Here is a 25,693-nt window from a genome sequence, read left to right on the forward strand (position 1 = left end):
TCATTTGGTGGCCGGAAGCCTCCTGAGTCTAACTCGCCTGGGAACCTCTTCTCCCCTCGGTTGCCAGACTTTGGCAGCACTGGCAGCACCTGGAGCTCAGAAGAGAACCCCCCCACCCCCACCCCGCCCAACACACACACACACACACACACAGCGCCCCCCCGTACCCCCCCCCCCCCCCCAGCCCCTGCTAGCTTCCCTCGGAGCTGGGGGCAGGAAAATCAGGGGATTCCTCCCACTCTCCAGGGGCTTGCCTGCCCTCCTCCTTCCCCTCCCATCCCCTCCGGCCTCGAGCCTTCGGGCTCCGACAATGGACTCCTCTGTGCGGTCTGGGGAGGGCGGGGGCGGGGGGGAGTTAGGGAGCGGAGAAGGCTTGGGGAGGAGGATTGGACGTCGAGGCTGAATGCGCTCAGAGTCCCGGGATCAGGATCCGCCTGCCGAGACGGACGTTTTCTGAGTTCTTTCCTCGCTGCCCCTTCCCCTCTGAATCCCTCATCCTCTCCCTTAGCTAGCCGAGGCAAGGCACCAGACGCCGTTCAGCAGCCCCACCTCCGGATTCCAGACCCTTCCTTCTTTGGGGGTGGCGAAACGGAGTCTCCTGGGGCCGCTAGAGCTCTTGGTGGCGGGGATGGCAATCTGACGCAGTAGACAAAGGGGGTAGGCTAGTTAAGAAAGTTCTAGTCTCACCCATCCTCCACCTCGTCTGGATGGCAAATGAAGCCCTGGCGAGGGTCCCCCAGGAGGCTCAGAGGAGACTTAGGCATAGCAAGGAGATGCTTTTTGCCCCTCCTTTGAGCAGGCACCTGGAAGCCGTGTAGGGGTGGGCAGGGGCACTTCTAAAGAGTGGGCATTTGAGAAGCTAGGAGAGCCAAATAGACCCCAGAGACGGACGTGAATGCAGGTACCACTGCGACTGGGGAGGGGGTGACGTTTGGGAAACGTCCTGCATGGGATTGCGGCTCCGACGAAGCCAGGAGACTGGAGCCTGAGGGCAGTCTTTGGAACGGAGGCAGGCGGAAGGGTGGGGATGCAGGGGGCGTCGCCTAGGTGATGGGCTCTTCTCTCACCTCTGAACGCTAATCTCCGCCCTTTTCTCCTCTCTGCCCGGTCTGGAAAAGAGAGAAAATATTCATTCTTTTGGAGGCAAGAAAATCCCTCTGCTCCATAGCGTAAAAAAAAAAAAAAAAAAAAAAAAATCTAGGGCAGCAAACCTCAGTGCCCATCTTTCCAGCACAGTCAGAGGCAGGGAGCTGGAGCTCTTGTCCGTCAATGGGTTATGAGCCCTCTAGACATCCAGCCTCCCAGGGCCTCTTTATAATTAGTGCCGAGAACTGGGAGAGTGAGATTTTGCTACCCCCTGGTGTCCACTCTGTAAATGCGACCCAGTGGCTGGTTACAGAGGCCAGAATTTAGGAGATTTTCTTAGCGGGGTTATTATGAACCTTATTCATTTGTTTCAAACCCAGCTCACCTATTCCCAGTGTTGACAGAGTCTGAACTTTTCCTCATTAGATCTTAACATTCTTTATACTCAAACAAATTGGGGAACAGTTGGTAGAACCCGAGTTTCTCACAAAGCTGGCTCTGGTAGTCTGTGAGCTCCTGGGGGAAAAAAAAACGAGTGGATATTTTTCCCCCATGGGAAAAAGGGAGTTATTGAAAGTTTTTGAGCCTACGGGTGAGGGGTTTTGGATGAAGCCTCTGAAATCAAGTTATTCCCTTCCAGGAGTTTTAATCTGTGCTAAATTAGAAAGGTTTATTTAAGTAAATAAGGAGACAGATATGCGTATAGTGGTTAAATGCCACTTTCTCCAAGGATGCAGGCTCTTACCTAATACCTGTGCATCTGTGTGAAAGTGTGTGTGTTGATGTGAAGGTTTTGGGGAGACTGTGAAGTAGTAAGATTAAAATGGAGGAAATAGAGACTGGCAATAGACCAGACCTAGAAACTCTCTCCAGCATTCACTAGAAGTTCTCACTATATTTCACCAATTTCAGATTCTTTGGAGTGTAACAAACTCACATTTTACAGATGAAATTCTGACTTATTTGAAATTAAAAAACAAGCTGTAAACTGTACAGTGAGCGGAGAAGCCAGAATTTGAACCCCAGCAGCCTGACAACAGAGCCTTCATTCTCAACCACTGTCATAGGGTTTCATCCAAGCTGTCAAGCAAGAGTCCATATAGGAAGTGCTTTGAACACTACACCTTTTCTACCACCTAACCATCATGTTAGGTTGACATGTTAGATTAGGACAGGGAAGCGTGGCGTGCTGCAAAGTCCATGGGGTTGCAGAGTCAGACACGATTGAGCAACTGAACTGAACTGAACCATCATGTTAAAAAGGGTTAACTTTGGGACTTCCCTGGTGGTCCAGTGGTTAAGATTCCACACTTCCAATGAAGAGGGCCTGGGTTTGGTCCCTGATCAGGAAACTAGATCCCATGTGCTGCAACTAAGACCTGGTACAGACAGACACATTTTTTTAAAAAGGATATTAAAAAGTGTTAACTTTATTTTTGTAGCAACCAGTGCTGGGGAGAGTTTCTAAAAGTGATAAATATATCACTGTGGCCAGGCATTGAAACCATTTCCCCCACTAGTCTTGTTCTAGAATAAATAATAGTTAAAATAATTGCCAGGAAATTTCCAGTATGGTTCTTTTGGGAAGTACTGTTATGCAAACATGAGAGATGGTGAAAGAAACATTTGTGTCTGTAATGTTTATTACCTGGCTTGTGTGCACCAAGAGATGTAATGGCCATTCTACATAGGGTTGGGACTTTAGGCTGTTCAACATTTGTCCACTTAGAGACTAGAAGGGACTAGGGCTCTGCTTGAGCTGTATACCTCAAGGTAAGGGGGAATTAGTGAAGGACCACAAAGAGGAATTTGGGGGACAGGGAGGGACAGACTTGAGAGAACATATTCTTGTTACTCGTGCTTTCCAAGGAAACTGGGAGCCAAACCTTAGGTATTTCAGGATAAGAAATCTGTGTAGTATATATGTGCTGATTCTATTTTTTGTTTAATTTCCTTAGGTTTGGTTTTATTTTTTTGCTAATATTCCTTTAAACATTTATAGCTTGTCTGCTTTGAATGAGGTGACACCAAAGCCCACACCACCACCATCTTGCCTATACTAATGCATTCATTTCCATCCTGGTCTTCCTGCTCCACTCTCGCCACCTAAGAAGCTGTTCTCTGCACCCTCACCAGCGTGATCTTCTAAAAACCCTGATCATTATCCATTCATCTGCCATTGGACATCTAGGTTGCTTCCATGTCCTGGCTATGATAAATAATGCTGCAATGAACATTGGGCACATGTGTCTTTTTAAATTGTGGTTTTCTCAGGGTATGCAGGAGATAAAGGAGCTTCCCTGGTGGCTCAGTTGGTAAAGAATCCACTTGCAATGCAGGAGACTGCCTGCAATGCAGGAGACCTGGGTTTGATCCCTGGGTCAGGAAGATCCCCTGGAGAAGGAAATGACAACCCACTCCAGTATTCTTGCCTGGGAAATACTATGGACAGGCGATTGGAAGGCTACAGTCCATAGGGTCATGAGAATTGGACATGACTTAGTGACTAAACTGCCACCACCATGGATCAAAGAAGTTGTGGTTCACATATATAATGGAATATTACTAAGTCATAACAAATTTGAGCCTGTTGTAGTGAGGTGGATGAACCTAGAACCTGTTATACAGAGTGAAGTAAGTCAGAAAGAGAAAAACACATATTGTATATTAAAGTGTATGTATGGAATCTAGAAAAGTATTACTGATGAACCTGTCTGTGCGGATGAAATGGGGATGCACATGTAGATGATGGACCTGTGGACACAGCTGGGGAAGGACGAATTGAGAAAGTAGCCCTGACATATAAACACTATCATGTGTAAAACGGATAGTTGGTGGGAAGCTGATGTATAACACAAGAGCCTAGCCTGGTGCTCTGTAGTGACCTAGAGAGGTGGGATGGGAGGATGGAGGGAGAGAGGCTCAAGAAAGAGGGGATATACATATATAATTACGGCTGATCCTCATTGATGTACAGAAATCAACACAACATTGTAAAGCAATTATCCTTCAGTTAAAAAAAATACTCCAGTCAGATCCCATCAACCTCTTCTAATGGCCTCCTCTTTGTATCACGACTGCTTTTCTCCTCTGTCCAGCCTCATCTCTTACCACTCCACTGATGTGGGAAGCCGCTATGAGCCTCCAGTCATGGCAGCCTTTCAGTGCTTCACACAGGCCTTGCTTATTCCTAATTTGGAATATTCCTTCTCCCTGGAGGCTTCTTTTCACAGTTCTAGGTTCTGGCTCTCATCCTTCGATCCTAACTAAAATGTTGCATTCTCAAATGTCTCCCTGGTCTCTCATCTGTTGTCCCTCCAAATAATGTATGTTTTCCTCCCAGCATTTGTCTCTGTCTGATTAGTTCTTTGATTATTTCCTGTTTCTCAATAGACCCACCTCTACCACCACATATCATTCAAAATTAAGCTTCATGAAAAGTCAAGGATCTTATCTCTTTTCTCACTGCTGTATCCTAGCTAGTGTCCAAAAGATGTCACCAAACTAGGTGAAGACTGTAAAGTGAGAGTCACTTGGTCGTGTCCGACTCTTTGCAACCCCATGGATTATACAGTCTGTGGAATTCTCCAGGCCAGAATACTGGAGTGGGTAGCTGTTCCCTTCTCCAGGGGATCTTCCCAACCCAGGGATTGAACCCAGGTCTCCTGCATTGCAGGCAGATTCTTTACCAGCTGAGCCACCAGAGAAACCCAAGAACACTGGAGTGGGTAGCCTAGCCCTTCTCCAACAGACCTTCCCAACCCAGGAACTGAACCAGGGTCTCCTGAATTGCAGGCAGATTCTTTACCAGCTGATCTACCGGGGAAGCTCCGAAGACTGTAAAGAGAGCAGAAATCCCCACATAATAGGAATGGCAGTGGGAACAGGTGAGAGATAGAAACCAGGAACAAGTGAGTAGGCCAAGGCAGGGAGTCCACTGCTTAGCTTTCGTTTCTTCCTGAAGAAAAGATATGTGAATGTCTGTGTTCATCGCTGTATTACTTACAATAGCCAAGACACAGAAACTGCCCGACTACCTGTTGATAGATGGACAAAGGAAATATGGTATGTGTGTGTGTGTGTGTGTGTGTGTGTACTTAGGTGCTCAGTTTTGTCCATCTCTTTGCAACCCCATGGACTGTAGTCTGCCAGGCTTCTTTGTCCATGGGGATTCTCCAGGCAAGAATACTGGAGTGGGTTGCTGTGGGTTGCTTCCCAACCCAGGGATTGAACCAGGTTTCCCACATTGCAGGTGGATTCTTTACCATCTGAGCCACCAGGGAAGGGCATTATGCTCAGTAAAATAAGTACGAGAAAGACGTCATGTGATTTCTCTTTTAAAAAAATCTTGTAGATACAGAGTATAGACTGCTGGTTGCCTTGCAAGAGGTGGGTTGGTACGTGGGTGAAATGGATGAAGGGGATCAAAAGATACAAACTTACAAAATAAGTCATGAGTATGCAATGTACATTATTGGTGACATCATCTCACACACTAGTAAAGTAATGCTCAAAAGTCTCCAAGCCAGGCTTCAGCAATACGTGAACCATGAACTTCCAGATGTTCAAGCCAGTTTTAGAAAAGGCAGAGGAACCAGAGATCAAATTGTCAACATGCTCTGGATCATCAAAAAAGCAAGAGAGTTCCAGAAAAACATCTATTTCTGCTTTATTGACTATGCCAAAGCCTTTGACTGTGTGGATCACAATAAACTGTGGAAAATTCTCAAAGAGATGGGAATACCAGACCACCTGACCTGCCTCTTGAGAAACCCGTATGCAGGTCAGGAACCAACAGTTAGAACTGGACATGGAACAACAGACTGGTTCCAAATAGGAAAAGGAGTACATCAAGGCTGCATATTGTCACCCTGTTTATTTAACTTATATGCAGAGTACGTCGTGAGAAACGCTGGGCTGGAGGAAGCACAAGCTGGAATCAAGATTGCTGGGAGAAATATCAATAACCTCAGATATGCAGATGACACCATCCTTATGGCAGAAAGTGAAGGAGAACTAAAGAGCCTCTTGATGAAAGTGAAAGAGGAGAGTAAAAAAGCTGCCTTAAAGCTCAACATTCAGAAAATTAAGATCATGGTGTCCGGTTCCATCACTTCATGGCAAATAGATGGGGAAACAGTGGCTGACTTTATTTTTTTTTTTGGCTCTAAAAATCACTGCAGATGGTGATTGCAGCCATGAAATTAAAAGACGCTTACTCCTTGGAAGGAAAGCTATGACCAACCTAGACAGCATATTACAAAGCAGAGACATTACTTTGCCAACAAAGGTCCTCTAGTCAAGGCTATAGTTTTTCCAATAGTCATGTATGGATGTGAGAATTGGACTATAAAGAAAGCTGAGCACTGAAGAATTGATGCTTTTGAACTGTAGTGTTGGAGAAGACTCTTGAGAGTCCCTTGGACTATAAGGAGATCCAACCAGTCCATCCTAAAGGAGATCAGTCCTGGGTGTTCATTGAAGGACTGATGTTGAAGCTGAAACTCCAATACTTTGGCCATCTGATGCAAAGAGCTGACTCATTTGAAAAGACCCTGATGCTGGGAAAGATTGAGGGCAGGAGAAGGGGACGACAGAGCATGAGATGGTTGGATGGCATCACCAACTCAATGGACATGAGTTTGGGTAGACTCTGGGAGTTGGTGATGGACAGGGAGGCCTGGTGTGCTGCGGTTCATGGGGTCATGCAGTTCATGGGGACATGACTGAATAACTGAACTGAACTGAACTGAAGTAATATTGTAATTACTGATGACAATAATTTATAACACTGTGTTACATATTTGAAAGTTGACTAGAGAGTAGTTCTTAAAAGTTCTCATCACAAGAAAAAGATTTTGTGTAACTATGTATGGTGACAGATGTCGAATTATTCTGGTAATCATTTTGCAGCACATACAAATATTGAACTATTGTGTCCTATACCTGAAGCTGGTATGATGTTATATCCAATTATACTTTAATTAGAAAAAACAACACACGTGGAATGTCTTCTGAGTCAGGCGTAGTTCATTGGACTAGATGAATTTGAAGGAGGCACTGGTTTGGAGACAGAGTTCTGGAAAGGCTCCAAATTCATTTAGGGACTTTATTGGTATACAAAAACAGGTACTCTTTTACTTAGTTGTAGTCCATTTGAAAATACAGTTTTGTTTTTTTTTTTTCCTTTGGTTGAGGGCATGGTACATGGCATGCAGGATATTAGTTCCCTGACAAAGGATCAAACCCATGCCCCCTGCATTGGAAGGCAGATTCTTAACCACTGAACCAGCAGGGAAGTCCCAATGTTCTCTTTTCTTCATTTATCATTCCCCACACAAATTTCTATGCATCAAAATAATTTTTGTGTATTTGTCTCCAGCTAAAGTGATGACTTGATGCTTCAATTAATGCATTATAAATAGCTGCCCCATCATTTGTTTAGTCACTCTCAATTTGGGGCAATTTGTATTATTTCTACAATTTCTTTTCTTTTTTTTTTTGCCACACAAAGACAAATATAAACAGGTTGCACAAATTTACTCCTTCTCACTTTGAGCAATTTCCATTTAGCATATTTTACCAACTGAAAATTATTGGGTCAAACTTTAGAAGCCATTTTACAGCTCGTGTTATTGTCTGTTGAGGCAATTTTGGAGGGTAGGGGGCACAAAACACTGAAAATATTTACAAAGTTGGGTGTGACAAGGAATTGGATTTACTCTGAATGGCTCAAAGTGATAGGGCATCAGCAAATTGCTGGAGTGACAGAGACATAGATTAGGTTCTCTATAGGAGAATTTTTAATATTTAGAGCTGCCAGAAAATGGGACAGGCTGTCTCGACAGGCAGTCAATTCCCCCTCTCTGGAAATTTTGAAGCATAATGAGAAAGTTTTAAAATAACTTGTTTTATAAGCTTTCCAGAGTTGTGATTTGTATATTTCCCTAGCGCCATTCCTTTGCTCTGAGTGTTCAATGAACATTTGGTAAGACTTCAGTGTGCCAGGTATATCCAGTGGCCGCTGGAGTGCTCATTGGCAGACTCCCAGCCGAGCCTCCAGGGGCAGGCAACCTGGGAATTATAGCACCATGAAATCAGATCTCCCAACCCCTTAGTCTTCAGAACTGCTAAGCCGGTGGGCACAAATTTGTCACCAGTTCCTTGACGTCTTGTGTTCTATGCTCATCTTCTCCTTCCACGTCTCTGCCTCTATTCCACCTATTAAGATCTTTGTTACAAACCTTTCAATACACTATGCCATGCATCCAACAGCTCCCAAGCTGTGGGTCTAACACACACACACACTGCTATACATATCAATAAAATACATAACCAACAAGGACCTACTTAACAGCACAGCAAACTCTACTCAATACTGTGTAATAATTTATATGGGAAAAGAAGCTGGAAAAGAATGAATATATGTATATGTATTACTGAATCACTCTGCTGTAACCTGGAACTAACACAATGTTGTAAATCAACTATACTCCAATAAGATTAAAAAAAAAAAAAGCCCAAGCCAAATGCACCCAGTACCCAAGTGACTGATTCCAAGTAATTGTTGTGGGATCTTAGTTCCCAGACTAGGGATAGAACCTGTGTACCCTGCATTGCAAGGTGAATTCTTAACCACTAGACCACTAGGGAAGTCCCAACATTGTCTTGTGTTTTATTTCTACTAAAAAATATTTGTACTTCACACCAGGCATTCTGGTCCCCAGAGAATCTGTAACTGGTGGAATACAGCACTCCTAATCCCACTAACATAACTTCTCCTCCTCACCATGAACACATGTGTTTACACACACACACACACATTTCCAGGCAAGCAGCCTGATTTATTGAAGGAAACATTTGCTTAACAATCTGTTGTTTTTAAAAAGCCATCTTACTTGGAAATATGTAGTCTCAAAATTCCAAATTTGGCCTGGGAGGAAAAATCCCTATTGAGGATGGAGACTCAGCTATATAGTCTCTGAGTTTTACTTTTACGTATTCAGCTGAATTTGTCTGCCACCGCCGCAGTGGCCTCAGGGAAGCCCTGCTCCCCTTTCTTAGTTCCTCCAGAATGCAGAGTGACCCATCTGGAGGCGGAACAATGGAGAGAAAGGAGGGCGCTGAGGAGAGACAATTTTGGAGTCAGTCCCTGCCAGCTCTGTGCCTTGAGCCCGGCCTCTGCTATTCCATCAGCAGAGCCATTCTCCCTTCTAAAGGCTTAGTAAAACCAGAAAACACGGGAAGAGCAGGATATATAATCACCCAATCTGCTCTGTACTGGGTAGATGAAAGCAGCCCAGAAAATGGACCAGTCTTGCAGCGTCGGTGTGAATTTTTTAAATGTCCTTTTTGTGCCAGAAAAAAACATGTAGAGGGCTACTTTGGCTTTTTGAAATTTTGTTCCCTATGTTAAAGATGCAAATCAGAAGCTCAGTTCTTCCTTAAGTTTTTATGTTCAACTTGCAAACAAGTATATTTTAATAATCACTTTAAATGATTGTACTTAATGAACTGTTTGGTACCATTTATAAATGTAGTTAATGACTCCTTTAAACACTTAAAAGTATACTTTATAAGTTTAACATAGTCCATGTCCTTACAAAGTGATTTGGTTACCTGAGCTAACCAACCACACATTCCTAAATACCTAAAAAAATTCTTAGAAATCTGACAATTTATGAATATAGCGATTAAATTCCTAAGTTTTTTAAATGTCCCCAAACTAGTTTTAAAGGGAAATTCTATACATAAAAAGGATGTGTACATATATTTATATAACTGAGTTACTTTGCTGTACAGTGGAGATCAGCACAACACTGTAAATCAACTACACTTTAGTAAAAAAAAAACTGGGGACTTCTCTGGTGGACCAGTGGTTAAGAATTCACTTTCCAATGCAGAAGCCTGTGTGCCACAACTACTGAGCCTGCGCTCTCTGGAGCTCGCGCACCTAGAGGAGCCTTCACACTGGAACAAAGATCCTGCACGCCACAACTAAAGACCCAATGCAACCAAATAAATAAATAAACATAAAAATTGTTTTTTTAACTTGAAGAAAAAAATAAAGGAAAATTCTATTTCAAACCACAGATCTAAACTAATTACACGTTTAAAATAGCAAGACTAATTTGTTACTGTAACAGGCTAGATTCTCTTAAACACTGTAAATACTGAAAATACAAAATACACAGGAAGTCTTTAATACAAACACACTAACGCCATGTACTTGATTTGCGTAAATATTTCTATTCTTACAATTTTATGGATAGTAAAGCAAACTTACCGACCAGGAAATAATTATGTCATCCTAAATATCTGGGGAGTGCCTTTCCCAGTTGACTTTTTGGAAATCTGTTCTCAGAGAATGTAACCAGCAGAGATTTGGTCCCAAGGCTTTTGAGCGGCCCTTCTCAGGCCCCCAACTGCCCCAGTGGGCCCTGTATTCTGTCATTAGTCTCTGAATGGGCCAGGTTCATGATCCATGGCCCCTGGATTCAAGTTACACTGCATCTAATTCTTCAACCTACACACGGAAGTCAGAAACTCCTACCCAAGCTGCTACATTACTTGTTTGGATATAATTAGTCTATTTAAAGATCCATTCTATTCCGAATTTGTTCCACACTCTTGCCAGCTTCTGGAGCCACAGCTCTTACATATATACAGTGGTTTGATTTCTCCTGGTGTTGCCTGACTCTAATTACAGACCTAATGTTATGTTAGAGACATGTGTCAGGAATATTAGCATTTAACAGAGAACAGAGAATCTAACCTACAGGTTAGGATGAATGAAACCCTGGGGGAGGTGGGAGAGAAATGTTACAGAATCCACTTGATTCATTATACTCTTCTATTGCTGCTTTTTTTTTTTTTTCTTAACTTTTTGGCCCCACCTCTCGGCATGTAGGGTTCCACCACCAGGGACTGAACCTGTACCTCCTGCATTGGGAGGTGGAGTCTTAACCAGTGGACCACCGGGGAAGTTCCTACTCTGTTATTGTTCGATAGAGTCCTAAAGGTATTGTTTTTTCTTCCCTCTGTAGCTAGATAGCAAATCCTTGATTGCAACCACTTAAGTGTATTTGCTTAGCTTCAAATCACAGCCGCCTCCAAAATCATTATGTCTGTTGGACCAATTTTAGGAACTTAGTGATATTTGGAAAAAAGAAAATCCAAGAACTTGTGCGCCCTCTTAAAGTAATACCTGGGATTACCTGGGTGGTCTCAGGTGGCGCTAGTGGTAAAGAACCCAATTGCCAAGCAGAAGATGTAAGAGAGAGATGTGGGTTTGATCCCTAGGTGGGGAAGATATTCTGGAGAAGGAAATGGCAACGCACTCCAGTATTCTTGCCTGGGAAATCCTCTGGACAATGGAACCTGGGAACCTGGAGGGCTATAGTCCATTGGGGTCGCAAAGAGTCTGACATGACTGAGACAAGTTAGCAGGCAAGCATGGGATAGATGAGGAGTTACCAGCGACCCCAGCAAACAGGAAACGAATGTGTAGACGCCGGTGTCTCTTAGATTAAGACTTTGACTGACTGGCTCTGATGTTTCCCCTCACCAAGGCTGAGAGATGCCAGGAGGAGGGGCAAGTTTGGCAGCCAGGCAGATCTGAGCCCAGCTCTGAGTGTTTTTTATAATGATGTCTGCAAGGTGCTGAGATGAGATGTGCCTGGAACTTGGGAGACAGGGCCGGAGAGATGCTTTTGGGAGCAGATAAGTGGCAGTTGAAGCTATGGGACTGTATCAAGTCATTCAAGAGGGTTCAGTGTGAGAGGAAAAGAGAGCTAAGAATAGGAGCCTGAGAAACACCATCATTTAAGGTGCAGACAGAGGAAGCGAAGCCTGCCCACAACACCCGGGCAAAGACAGAGGAGTAGAAGGATGTTGTTTTCCTCTCATTTCGGTATCTCTTCCTTGGTCAGAAGCACAGGGTGGGTGCAATAGTGGTGGCAATGGGCAGAGTGTGATGTGGGAAGGCTGTCTGGGTGCTGTGGGGAAAGCTATATTTGGGTAAGATAGTGTGGGTGTGGTAGGTAGCAAGGAGCTCTGCTTTAGATCTCTTTCTAGGTAGCAGGGATGGGGGCTGGGAGTCAGAATTTTTGGATTGTCTGCTTTTCTTGCCACTTCATGTTTCGCCAATCATGCTTTCCTTATTATGAGCTCGAGTTGGTGTAGCAAAGTCTCTTTCCAAGTGTGGAAAGGAAGCGGTATTCGCGAGGCAGAATCAGCAGAGGGAAGGACAGTGTTGCCTTACTGTTGAGTGTGTGTGTTGTGTGCACACGTGCACATGTGTGAGTACGTGCCCATATATATGTATATATGTATGGGCGTGTATGTCTTATGCTGGTGTTGAATTTATATGTATATATGTATATAGCATTTTCCTCTGTCTATCTATCATAAGTATAGAAATTGAAAGGCAGCATTGAGAAACTTTTATCCCAATCTGATACACCACTTTTATGTTCACTGAATTTGATTATAAAAAAATTCGACCTTGTGTTTTCTATATCTGTATATTCGATTTCATTTTTCCAGTAATTCATTTTATTGTATTTTATGAAAGTGCTGATCTGTGGCAGATTTTGCATACAAAACTGATCCTTCACCGCGGTTAATTAGAGAAGCACTAATTAGAACCAGATCAAGATTTTTAGAAGGTCCTGGTTCTGAAATTTCCAAGGGAGGGAAGTTCACTTCAAAGATCCGAGATTCCTGCTCTGGGTCATAACAGTGAGGCATGAGGTCAGGTCTTAAACATAAACAAGGGGTCCCACCTTAGGTCTGACTGCTATCCTGGGGTCAGCCTGCCCTTCCCTGCCATCCTCCCCTTCATGTGACGTGGGGCCACCAGGCAGTTTTTAAGGGGGCGGAAGGCAGAGCCCCCCAGACTGACTGCTCCTTCCAGCCTGAGCCTGCTCAGGGTGCTGCCGTCTCTTCTGCCTGCAGGGTACATGATGCTGACGCTTCACAGAGATAAAGAGGGGTTTCCAAACCTCCATGCTTCCCCTGGACAGTAATGCACACACTCAATCAGGAAAAGAAGGGTTTTTCATTGTAACAAAGTCAGACACATTCCTTTGCCCAGTACAGTGAACAGGGCACAGACTCTCCTGGCCTCCTTCCTTGAATGATCTCCCCTGGGGTTCCCTCTGAATGGTCCAACCACAGCTCTACCAAGGTCCTGACTTGACTTTGCATTTGTAATTTTGTGTTCTTCTTCTTTAAGATGGTCTCTAAAATCGCATGTGCCATAAGCCCCACAAAACCTGGATCCACCCATGCCAACAGCCTTAGTGCCTGAAGAGCCACAGGGCATCCACACTCAGAAAACAACGTAAGCAGCAGTGAAGGGTTAAGGAGAATCACCTCTCTTCCCTCATCATTTGGAGCATCCACAAAACCCCGTAAGGAATTAAGAGTATGTGAAGTTGGCTGCGTGGGAGAGAAGTGGTATTTGCAAAAAGGGTGAGGATTAGTGAAGAACTCAAGGGAGAAAAGGCAGCCACAGTGTCAGGAGTCTGCAGAGCTTGGGGTAAGGGGAACACTTGGCCTTAGACAACATTATCCAAAAGCACAGGACCAGCTGGTACCTCAGGTCATCCTTCTGTTGTGGCAGGTCCCAGGCTACGATGAAGAATGCCTCCAGTTGCTTCTCCTTGTTCCTGCAGTCTTCCTGAGAGGAGCTCACACGTAGTCAGGGATATAGGCTTTTGGCTCTGGTGGCAGTTTTTATGACCATTCTTGCAGGCTATGTTGGGGGTCTGACAGGTGATGACCATGCAGTAGATGGATTCATGCAGAAAGGTGCTGAAGTTTTTGCAGTGCTTAGAGAACTTGTTGATTTTGTGTATTGCAGTGTTGCATCCTTGAGGTCTGGGTTGCACATGCTGAGTTTCAAACCACTGAGCTGGGGTCATGTTCCCGGGCTTGGCGCTGACTGGTCCTTGGCCACCCACAGCCCCAGCAGCAGGAGCAGCAGCAGAGGGTAAAATCCTGCTCTGGCTGGCGCCATTGCTCCCAGGGGGCACAGGGACACAGAAGAGATGGGAGGTGGGTGACTAGGTCACCATGGGGGTGCCCTGCTAGCCCTTCTAAAAATTTCATACTGTAAATCAATTATTGCAGGGTTCCTACAGCCTCAGATATTTAAAAACACTACTGGCATTTAATTGTTCAGTCCCAGCAGATACATTTTATTTAATGATACATTTTATGCCCCCCAATAAATACCTATACAGTTTTTCCTTCATAAGAGTTTTATGAGGTATGAACTCTTTCTTTTTTTAATTTTTAATAAGCAAGCAAACTGAAGCTCAGAAAAGTTAAGGAAATTGCCCATCACCACACAGCTAGGGAGTGTTCCAGGCTTTGAATCGATGCTTCTCAGCTTCCAAAGCCCCTATTCTTTCCACATTCCCATGTTCCTGGTTTGAAGCTCTGAGAAATCAGACCACAAAAGGAAACCAGTCTTGGAAGAAAGTAGGTCAGGGGTCCACACCTTGCTCTTCCAGGCTGGCTCAGACATTCCTGAAAATCAATATTAAGGTTGTGGTGTCAGATTAATTCCTCTCTGCTCTGTGGTCCAGTTTCTCACTGAAGCTAGAAAAACAGTCCCTCTCAGTGTTCCAGCCAGCCAAGCAGGATTCTGTGAATTGGGTTCTTTCTGGGACTGACATATCGCCCTAAGTGGAGAAAGTTTTGGAATGACAGAATCAGAGCAGAAGAGTTTCCTCAAGATCATCTCAATCAACTCTGCTTTACAGAAGAAAGAACTGGAGGGCCTGAAAGAGCAAGTGCCCTTCCCAAGGCCACCAACTGAGTGTCAGAGCCGGGACTAGAGCTTCTTGACTTTCAACCCATCCCTTTGGTCTAGTACCAGGCTGAAAAGGGAAGGAGAATGTGTTTCCCATAGAGACAGGGCCGAGTGAGTGTGTCTGTTTGTGGTTTAAGTGAAACATGACCATTGCCTTGGATAATTCTCTTCTAATCCTCCTGATGACATTTAAGAGAAAGTCTCCTATTAGGACAAGAAGGTAAAGCCTTTGTTTCTACCCACTTTTCAGTACAGACAACAGATCTCAGGCTGAGCCTTCAACTGAAAACAGTATCTGGATAGAACTTAAACATTTTTTTTTTTGGCTGCACTGGGTTTTTTTCAGCATGCAGGCTTCTTTTGTGGAGCAGTGGGCTTAGTTGCCCCATGGCATGTGGGATCTTAATTCCCTGACCAGGGATCGAACCCACATTCTCTGCTTGGAAGGCAGATTCTCAACCACTGGACCACCAGGGAAGATCACCAGAATTTTAAACAATTTGAAATTTAAATTGAAGAAGATCACCAGAAATTTAAACAATTTTTTAAAAACATTCTTTATTTTTACTTCTATTTATCCAGTGACATTCTAGTATTCTTTGAAATATTGATGTTACACAGTTTCATATTCAAAGAACTCTTTGAACTAAATGCATATAAATATAAATTTAGTAAATGATAATACTGGCAGTATTACAGCAATTATCAAGGGAGGGAGCAAATGATTGAAGTGGGGGATCTTGCTTTAGCTGTAGCCTCTTGGGTCGGTGCTGGCGTGTTGAGCCCTAACTTGACTTCTGTGTGACTCCACTGCCTTTGAGATAAAATGCTCTGCAAAGTGGCAAAAAACACTTAGACTCCTATGATCTGCATTGCCAGATGAGAAACACTGGAGATGTTTTCCTTTCTATCTTCAAGGTGGAGCCTGGTTCATCAACCGAGCTCACCCTTCTCCTGCGCTTCTCCCCACAAAGCTAACGAAACACTGCTTTTTGATCCCAGTAGAGCATTATCCAGCAAATAGTTGATTTGGGCCTCAGAGAGAAAATACATTGAGTTGTTCAAAAAGTTCATTTTGTTTGTTTTTTTCCATAAGATGTTACAGAAAATCTCTAACTAATTTTTTGGCCAACCCAATATATATATTTCCCTTTTGCAGGCTGTCAGCTGAGCCTTTCCCACTGGGATGGTTGGATTGCCGTGTGATTGTTCATTACGTGTTGCAGACCCAAGCCTCTGGGCTTTTTGTGTGAGAGGGTAGGGATGGCAGCAGGAGCCAAGGGTTGGTAGGAACATTTCATGCCAACCAAGTGACTGACCATGGACTTCACAAGCTCTGAATCTAGTTAAGTTGCAAACATGCTTTCCTCAAGTAGGTACTGACTGTGCAACTGGCCAGTCCCACTCAGGGAGGTCTGAGGAAAGAGTTCCTTTAATTGTGTGTTTCATCCTAGTTATTCATCAAAAGTCTTCCCAGTGGTCACAGTCTCAGGGCTGTTTTATCCATTAAGCACTAAAAGCCCAGGGCCTAGGGTCTGGGAGGTTTTCAAGGGCCTACAATATTTGAGACTAGGAAAAAAATATATTGGCTCCAATATAGGAAAAGTCAACTATAAAATCAAATTTAAAATATTTACTTACCTGCTACCACAGTAACATAAAGTTGATCTCACTTATTTTGGAATCTGGCACCCATAAGAAGTCTATTACTTTGGAAAACAGTTTCAGGTTAGATTTTTTTTTTTTTTCCCGTCCTTTTACTGGAATTCTCAACACCACGATTGGAGAAGAAGTGCCAATCCCAAGTTACTTGGAGTCAAATAATTTCAGGAGTAAAACTTTAAAAATCATTTCAGATACATTTCTGCAAGAATGATATTGAGTGAGGAGCATACATTTTATATATTCAATGCGGCATGACGAAATGTTAAAATGCCTAGTGTGGTATGGGGGTATCAAACAGAGCCCTTGACATTCTAGAGCTAGTTGCCTTGAGTGTATCATTTACTGCTTCCCTAAAGGCAGCCTGGATGATACACACTACATCGCTTTATTTATTTATTTATTTATTTTAAGTGTACGCTAACCACCATTCCGGGAAGATATAGCGTGTGCTTGGCACAGTGCTAGGTATTCTGTTAAGGATTACAGCTATCATTTAAAAGTGCTTGGGGACTTCCCTGGTGGTCCAGTGGTTAAGACTCTGCACTTCCACTGCAGGTGGTTTGATCCCTGGTTGGGGAACTAAGATTCTGCATGCTGCAGTGTATGGCCAAATTTTTTTTTAAAAAAGTGCTCACTGTGTGCCAAGGTCTTGTGCTTTATGTACAACTCAATTTGCCAAATAGTATGATGGGAAAACAGTGGAAACAGAGTCAGACTATTTTTTTGGGATCCAAAATCACTGCAGATGGTGATTGCAGCCATGAAATTAAAAGATGCTTACTCCTTGGAAGGAAAGTTATGACCAACCTAGATAGCATATTCAAAAGCAGAGATATTACTTTGCCAGCAAAGGTCCATCTAGTCAAGGCTATGGTTTTTCCTGTGTGGTCACGTATGGATGTGAGAGTTGGACTGTGAAGAAGGCTGAGCGCCGAAGAATTGACGCTTTTGAACTGTGGTGTTGGAGATGACTCTTGAGAGTCCCTTGGACTGCAAGGAGATCCAACCAGTCCATTCTAAAGGAGATCAGTCCTGGGATTTCTTTGGAAGGAATGATGCTAAAGCTGAAACTCTAATACTTTGGCTACCTCATGCAAAGAGTTGACTCATTGGAAAGGACTCTGATGCTGGGAGGGATTGAGGGCAGGAGGAGAAGGGGATGACAGAGGATGAGATGGCTGGATGGCATCATCGACTTGATGGACATGAGTTTGGGTGTCGGGAGTTGGTGATGTCCATCGCCAGGGAGGCCTGGCATGCTGCAAGTCATGGGGTCGCAGAGTCAGACACGACTGAGCGACTGAACTGAACTGACTATGCGTTGCATGTTATTTTTTCCATTTTCTAGAAAAGGAAACTGAGGCTTGGAGAGGCTAAGTTCACAGATGTGTTAAGTGGCAGGCCTAGGACAGAAAAGGAGGGAGGACTGGCTCCAGTGTTGTGTTGTTCCCTCCTCACCACGCTGCTCTTTTACTTTTATAAATGTGCTTTTTGAATCTATTATTTCCTGCATTTCTTGGTACCACTCATTTGGATGCTCAATCAGGTACTACCTTGTTCTATTATTTGACTCTTACAAGTGTATTCAGTCTTCCCAACTAGATGATGAACTTGTGGGACAGAAATCAGGTCCTTTCAGGCTTCTCAGTCTCCACAGAGCTGGGCATGTAGCTAGCTCAGAGGGATACTTATTTCCTCTTATTTCCTTATTTTATTTTCTGTTGCATTGAGTCTTCTCTGCTGCGCATGGGCTTCTCATCACAGTGGCTTCTCTCGTTGCAGAGCACAGGCTCTCGGCCCACGGGCTTCAGTAGCTGCAGCGCTTGTGGCACGCGGACTTAGCTTCTCTGTGGCATGTGGGATCTTCCTGGACCAGGTGTGGAACCCCTGTCCCCTGCATTGGCAGACAGATTCCTGTCCCAGTGCGGGAAGTCCCCACACTGCTTTCTGATAGTTACCTTATGGGCTGACAGTTACTGTGTGACTGATAGATTGTGACTTTATTTCTGCTTTTTTTTTCCCTCTTCCCTAAAGGTTCTCCCTCAACTATTATCCATCCTTCAGTGCTCAGCTTGTCCCCCGAGCTTGTGCTTGAACCTTCCTGTACAACTCTACCTTTGGGGTGACTCTTTGCTGAACACACCTCCTTCAGCAATTAACTCCTGGTACCACTCACTTAGATGTTCAGTCAGGTACTACCTTGTTCTGTTATTTGACTCTGATGTGTGTATCCAGGCTTCCCAATTAGACGGTGAACTCGTGGGCAGAAATCAGCTCCTTTCATGCTTCTCAATCTCCATAAAGCCGGGATAGCTCAGAGGGATACTCAGTAACTGTGTGCTGAACTGAATCGCCACTCTTGTCCTCTTAGTCTCCTCATCATTTGTAGCCTAAAGAGTTTCAGTTGAGTAATTTCTAAAAAGCATAATAATTTCTAAATATTTTCTAAAAAGAATAATTTCTAAAAGACTCTGTGAAACAAGAGGAAGCATCAGAGTGCTAGTGGCCAGACTAGAATGTGAAAAGAGATCCTGCAGGAAGACCCCAAAGGTAGCTCCAAGAGGGCGAGTGGAGAGTAAGCACTGATCCTGTACAGACCAGTTTTTTTCAGTATAGCCTAGGAGGTGTGAAGAGCTGACTCATTTGAAAAGACCCTGATGGTGGGAATGAATGAAGGCGGGAGGAGAAGGGGAAGACAGAGGATAAGATGGTTGGATGGCATCACCGACTCAATGGACATGAGTTTGAGTAAGCTCCGGGAGGTGGGAGTTGGTGATGGACAAGGAGGCTTGGCATACTGCAGTCCATGTGGTCGCAAAGAGTCGGACATAACTGAGTGACTGAACTAAACTGAACTGAGGAGGTGTGGGTGAGGGGGCCAGAAAAGTCTATCTGGGTTGCTGGCCTGAGATAGGCTTTGAGCTACAAATGCTACCTTCAGTTGGGTTGTCAGGCTTTACCCTGGAGGCAAGGGGCAGCCTGTTCAGGAAGAAGGGGGTTCTGGAAGAGCAGGACTGGTATAGGAGTCGCCGGGACCACTGCAAATGGCTGCAAGTGGCTAAGTGGAGAGTGGGCTGTATGTACATTTTCTGGTCCTCTGCTTGGATCTTGTGTGAGATTGCCCAGAACCGATTCCTGGCACCTCAGTAGAGGGCCTTGGTGGGATCTGTTCATAGAGGTCTCTGAGGACATGTTCAGCTTAAGTAACCAGCAGGAAGCTTCATTTGCTTGGCTAAGTTACTCCTGACTATGCGTGAGAGGAGCTGTTGCTGACTGTTTTCCATAGGTGCCAAGGATGAGGCAGGCTGGGGTGCAGATGCTCTGAGGTAAAATTCACCAAGAGGCAAGCTGAATGAAGGTATAACATTAACTTCAGGAGGCAGGTGGTTGCTGATAGTGTTCAGGTTCTCTGGGCACAGTATGGAAGATTCTCAGCTAACTTTCTGCCAAACGGCTCACACATCCATGATTACCACGTGGGGCCAGAACAGGTGACTGGAAGCTGCACTTACTCCTGATGGTGGAAGTCCTGACCGTGGATGCCCTGCAGATGGATGCCCTGACGCCCCACAGCTCTGCTGTGAAACACTATTGCGCTTCTAATTCAGAAAGGAGACTGAGATTGTGAATATTCAGCTCCTCAATTACTTTGTAAATATATATATAAAGATATCCTCAGGAGAGAGGGAAGAGGGAGGAAAGAGAAAAATGCAAATAGAATGAAAGTCCAGGAAGCTGGGTAGATGCAAGCTCAGGCTGGAAAAAGCCAGAGGGAAGCTAGAAGGATGAGAAGCTCAAAGGGCAGCACCCTGCTCCAGGGTATCACTGAAGGACCGTAGGGCTACCTAGCCCCCGACTCTCTGAATGTCCTCCTTGCTCTGCTTGCTGGGACTCATGGTCTTGGTACTGAGTCTACAGCCAGGCTAGATAGAGGAGCTGGGTTGGTCTCAGGCTGAGGCAGGAGCTTGCTGGAAACTTTGACAAGGAATCTCTCCAAGAAGGATTCTCCTCCAAGAGAATTGGAGGAGAAGACCCATGGCTATAAGATGTCCTGGATTCTGGTTTCTAAACTTTGAGCCTCAGAGTGCTATCACAGGAAATCTCTGTTCCCAGTGGCTCACCCTCTTTCTTACCAGCTTTAGTTTTCTTTACTGTGAAGCTCTTTGGGGCCTTTTCAGGGTGTCCAGTCCGCCATGATCGTGCTTCTTTGGGTGGGCTGTCTCCCTTTGTTCCTTTCTGTAGGATCTGTCCTCAAGCAGGAGAGGATGTGGTCTTCAGTCCAACAAGCCTGGGGGTCTGTGTTTCCCCTTGCATGTGTTTTGTGGCTTTTGACGTACTTCAGCCTGTGTTCAGTATGCAGACCTCCCATGGGTGATGATGACAATGATAAAAACAGTCTGAGTGAACACTTACTGAGGGGGTCTAGGTCCCAGTTTCAAGTGCTGTTTGTTTATTTTCTCATTTTTAGGTTCGACAGGACTCAGTGACTTCACTTTCACTTTTCAGTTTCATGCATTGGAGAAGCAAATGGCAACCCACTCCAGTGTTCTTGCCTGGAGAATCCCACGGACGGCAGAGCCTGGTGGGCCACTGTCTATGGGGTCGCACAGAGTCGGACACGACTGAAGCGCCTTAGCAGCAGCAGCAGCAACCTTCCTACTGCTCTGGCTCTGTGGTTATCATATCTTCCAGTTCTTATTTTTTCCCTGGTAAGACTTTTGTTTTTCATTCTCATTGTGATTCACACATAAAGAAATTTCTAAAAATTGTAAGCCTTGAGGGGAAGAATGAAAAACTAATCAGAACCCTTTTAAAGTATGAATAAACATTGGTAAATGATATTTGGGCTATATTTAAAATTTTTTAAGTGACATTTTTAGAAAATGAGTGAAAGGTGGGCATTTACTCACTATTACTCAAAAAAGTTCTGGATTTTGGCTTGTAGTTTTAAAATAGCAGCACAAATTGTTTTTTTTTTTTTCAATTCTATTTTCAAAATTAAGGAAAAAAAGGCATAAGTTAGTAATACTCTAAATAATACAGGACTGCAGTATGCAGTTAAAGAATAAGCTGAAATGAAACAGTTCTTTAAGAGAAATATCAGTCAGAGGCACAGTCCACAGAGAGCGAATTAAAGAGAACCTCATTAAGGCGAGTGTATCCTAGTCTAGGTTGAATGCAGATATGCACAAAGTGCACACAAAGCCATGAGATAAATGTCTTCTTTCCTATCTTTCCCAAAACTATTTTGGAGGGGAAAGGAAGTAATTTGAAGCATTGTTTTTTACACAAAATAAAACGATGATAGGGTTTATTGAAACATTGAAATCAATTATTTAAAAAATAATTTTCACATGTTTCTGCTTTGACATAATTGCAAATTTATATATGTTTTAGGAATAGCACACCGAGCTCCCCTGTATACTTCACCCCAATTTCCTAAATTTGATGAACGTTTCTGAACTATTTGGGACTAAGTTACAGATCAAATGCTCCATTGCCCCTTCATACCAAAATGAACATTTCCTAATTACAAGTATGCCTGCCTACATAACCACAGCATAGGCATCAAAACCAGGAAATTAACATTGATTCATTATTATCACAAATTAAATTCTAAGATATAAAACATCTGTGCATGTGGCTATTTTATAAATATTAATTCAGTGAAAGAAAAAGGCTTTAGAGAAAGCTCATGCCTGCTGGACATGTCTTAGTGTTTAATTAATTCTCCTCTGCCATTACTAGCACTTCAGGGGAAAGTCTAAGAAACATTGCTCTGGGGGCTCTAGTTGACCATGAAAACCCAGCCCTGGATGTGCTAACCTTGAGGGTAGAGAATGATAACCCTTACCAAAGATAAAATATTTTGGATGTTTCAGGCCCATCTGTAGATCCACCCAGTGGGATCTCTGCAATGCTTTCACCTTGGCCCCAAATAGCAAGTGAAGAGTAAAGACCTTTGTTCTTGCTGTGTGCCCTTATTTATGTCTCCAACAGGCATGGCCCAGGGATATGCTTGACGAGTTTACCATCAAGTTCTTGGGTGCTGTTTTGTTTTTTCCATCTCATTGATACAATGTAAGCATTCAGGTGAAGGGGATGTAGTCCACAGGTGAACAGCAGAAAGGCAAACACCTCAGGATCATGGACACTGAACAGTCTGTTTTGGATGAACATGCTTTTGTCTCAATCTGGGAACCTGTCCATTTGCTGATTTGCCAGTCATGTATTGGGAGTTTGACCTTGGAAGATGTCTGAGATCCATTTGGGAGCCTTAACTGGAATAACACTTTGGAAATGTCATTGGACTGGTTTAGGAAACATGAGTTCTTACTTAAATCACAGGGTCTTAGGTTCCCTGGGTCTCATTTTTCTCATTTGCAAAATAGGGAGGGCGGTACTAGATGATCTCTGAGGTCACTGGATACAACATCTTATGACATCGTTTTATGAATATCGACTGAAAGAGCCTAAAGCTATGCAAATGTGACCGCCATGGCCCAAGCAGGAATTTGTACTGATTCACACCGGGTCAGTTTGTTTACTAGTTTATTTATTCATAATGAAAATATGGTTGGTTTACAATGTTGTATTAGCTTCAGGTGTACAGTTTATGTTTTAAATGTGTAACTTCAACTAAATTTCCAGGTGAAGATCATAGAAAGTAACAATGGTGATATTTTCCCATGTAAACAATCCATCGGAAAGCAGTGGACCACCCTTGGTGGTAGTTTTGTGTAATGGAAGACAGACTAGCAAAAGAAACTGAATCAGAGGGTGGGAAAAGTACAAGACGTCTTCCATGATGGAATGAAGGGACAGTGAGCTTACCTAAGGACTAGTTTAGATGACTCAGGAAGGGAAGCAGAAATGTAACTAGGAACTTCTCTGCATCATCTGCTGTGATAATTGAACCTTTGGAGAGGAGCTGGTAAGGAGGACGCTCTCAAAAGTTAGTGACCTTAATTCCTCTGCCCTGTTTCCACATCTTTGGATTCATGGATGGTAGAGATGAGAAAAACCCATTGCATAGTCTTAACAGAAATGCTCAATAGCTTTCTGTCCCCTCTAATTGAAAACATTGCCCCCACTTCACTCCAGAGAGAGCAGAGAAATTAATGCATATTGTCCTTTTTGTCTAATCTTGAACCTTACCTTATCTCCTCTTTGCTAGGAATTGTTTTGGACAAGAGGAGGCTGAGGAGGAGCACGGCCTTCTTTGTTTAAGTCCTTTATTCTTCTGTTACGGAAGTCGGGCCTGCTCCATCAGAGATCTGGCCACTCAACATTTGACATCACAGTAATAAATATAAATGATTACATCTTTCAGACTTTTCCTGAACACCAGCCACTGTACTAAGTGCTTTGTGTATGTTATCACATTTAATCTGCATAATACTCTGAAGTAGATGACCTTTATACAGATGAGGAAATTCCAGTTTCTCTAAGTCAAGAGGACTTTCCATCATGGGCATATTTCCGTTATGGGTAGACATCTTTCCTTGCCTCTCCTCTTGTGAACTTCCTCTGAAGCTTCACCAGCAATGTTTTCTCATGTCCCCATGGCTGCATGGGTATTCCCATGCTTACTGGCTTTGAAGTCCGCACAGGAAAACATCCTGGTAAGAGCTGTGACTGCTGTTTCTCTCTCTCCAGGTGGAATAGGGGGTAGAAGGAGGACTTTAGAATGAGGATCTGAAGTTTTCAAAGCTCTCTTGGAGGCCCAGTTGTGCAGTAGCACATGAGAAATGTGGTGAAATTGGGCAAGGTTCTTGCCAAGAAGGCTCTTCCCTGAGTATTGTTATTGGTTTGTTTTCTGCTTCTGTAGCTCTAAGGTCACCCCTTAGGGCCATAGACACTATGAAGAGGGCCATCCGAATGGATGTGAGGAAAAAGTTTCCAGTCTCAAGGGCGTTTCCTCTTCCTACACCATGCCCTTGAGATCAGGACCCTTCTGTCTGCTTTGACTCAGCTGGCCCTCTTCATAGTGTCTATGGGTCATTTTCTTCAGAGCGTGGTGCCTTTGGAGCAACTAGAGTCATGTCAAAAATTCTCCTACCTAGTCTACCTCAGATAGTCTCACTCCTAGAAAGTTAGCTCACACTAGCTCCAGTTCTTGGGTTATGTTCTTTATGGGATGCCATTTTTGCTCCTTAGACAGATCCAGGGTGAAACAGTTTCCTTTAAAGCCATCTACCCAAGGCTGGGCAATACCTCCCTGGACACCCTCCTCCCCTCTCCATGCTGCCACCCCCCGGAACAGAAATCTCACAACTAATCAGTCTTCATTTCCCATTTTTCAGCCTTCAAGTAAGAATGTGTCAAGATGCAGCCTTGGTAATTGGTGCAAACCTGTTATTCGTTTTGGACCTTAGCTTTGGCCTTTGAAAGTCTGAATAGCCCAGTGCTTATTTCAGCATAATTCCTGGCATCCCTGAACTTGGCTGTGATCAAGATCATGTGAAGGAATGGGTGACTGTCAAATCTAATCAGTTAATGCATTAGTGTGAAAACAAGTCAGGTCATTTGGGTTCATTGTTAATATTAGAATAATCTCTTTCAAATGTTGGTGAGCACCCTGAATATAACTGGAAGTGAAATTTTCCTTATGAACTTTAAAAGTTGAAATTCTACCAGTCGGTGGAAACACAAATGCATGATTATTATTTTAAGAAAAATGTAATAATTGATTGTAAAAGCTTATACTTGGCTTCCCCTATAGCTCAGAGGTAAAGAATGCCTACAGTGCAGGAGATGCAGGAGACCATGGTTTGATCCCTGGGTAGGGATGACCCCCTGGAGAAGGCAGGCAACCCACTCCAATATTCTTGCCTGAAGAATCCTATGCACAGAGGAGCCTGGCAGGCTACAGTCCAAAGGATCACAAAGAGTTGAACACAACTGAGCAACTGAGCATTAGCACAAGCACAAAAGCTTATACTACATAAAAAATTCATTAAGAATTTTCAGTTAAAAATAGTTTATTTTTATTTATATTTTATTTTTAAATTTTCATTAGTTGACAGTTATATAAATAGTAAAAGAGAATGGATTACCTGGATAACTTTAGGAAAAAACCTTATATACCTTTTGAGCCAAAACTATTTACAACAT

General features: G+C 43.6%; 1 protein-coding gene and 1 pseudogene across 3 annotated transcripts in view; one reads left to right on the top strand and one right to left on the bottom strand.

The window, feature by feature from the left end:
- The window catches only part of RNASE13 (ribonuclease A family member 13 (inactive)), a 46,578-nt gene that overhangs the window by 1,632 nt on the left and 19,253 nt on the right, over positions 1-25,693 (top strand). For 2 of the 3 annotated variants that reach the window (XM_060419020.1, XM_060419023.1), the window contains exon 2: positions 21,045-21,285. The exons of the other annotated variant lie outside the window; for it this stretch is intronic. The gene's annotated coding sequence lies outside the window, so the exon portion shown is untranslated. The remainder of the gene's footprint in view (positions 1-21,044; positions 21,286-25,693) is intronic. 3 annotated transcript variants of the gene reach the window in all.
- LOC105615652 (ribonuclease 7-like) lies at positions 13,583-14,110 on the bottom strand (annotated as a pseudogene).

The sequence above is a fragment of the Ovis aries genome, chromosome 7 (assembly GCF_016772045.2).
Source record: "Ovis aries strain OAR_USU_Benz2616 breed Rambouillet chromosome 7, ARS-UI_Ramb_v3.0, whole genome shotgun sequence".
NCBI lineage: Eukaryota > Metazoa > Chordata > Mammalia > Artiodactyla > Bovidae > Ovis > Ovis aries.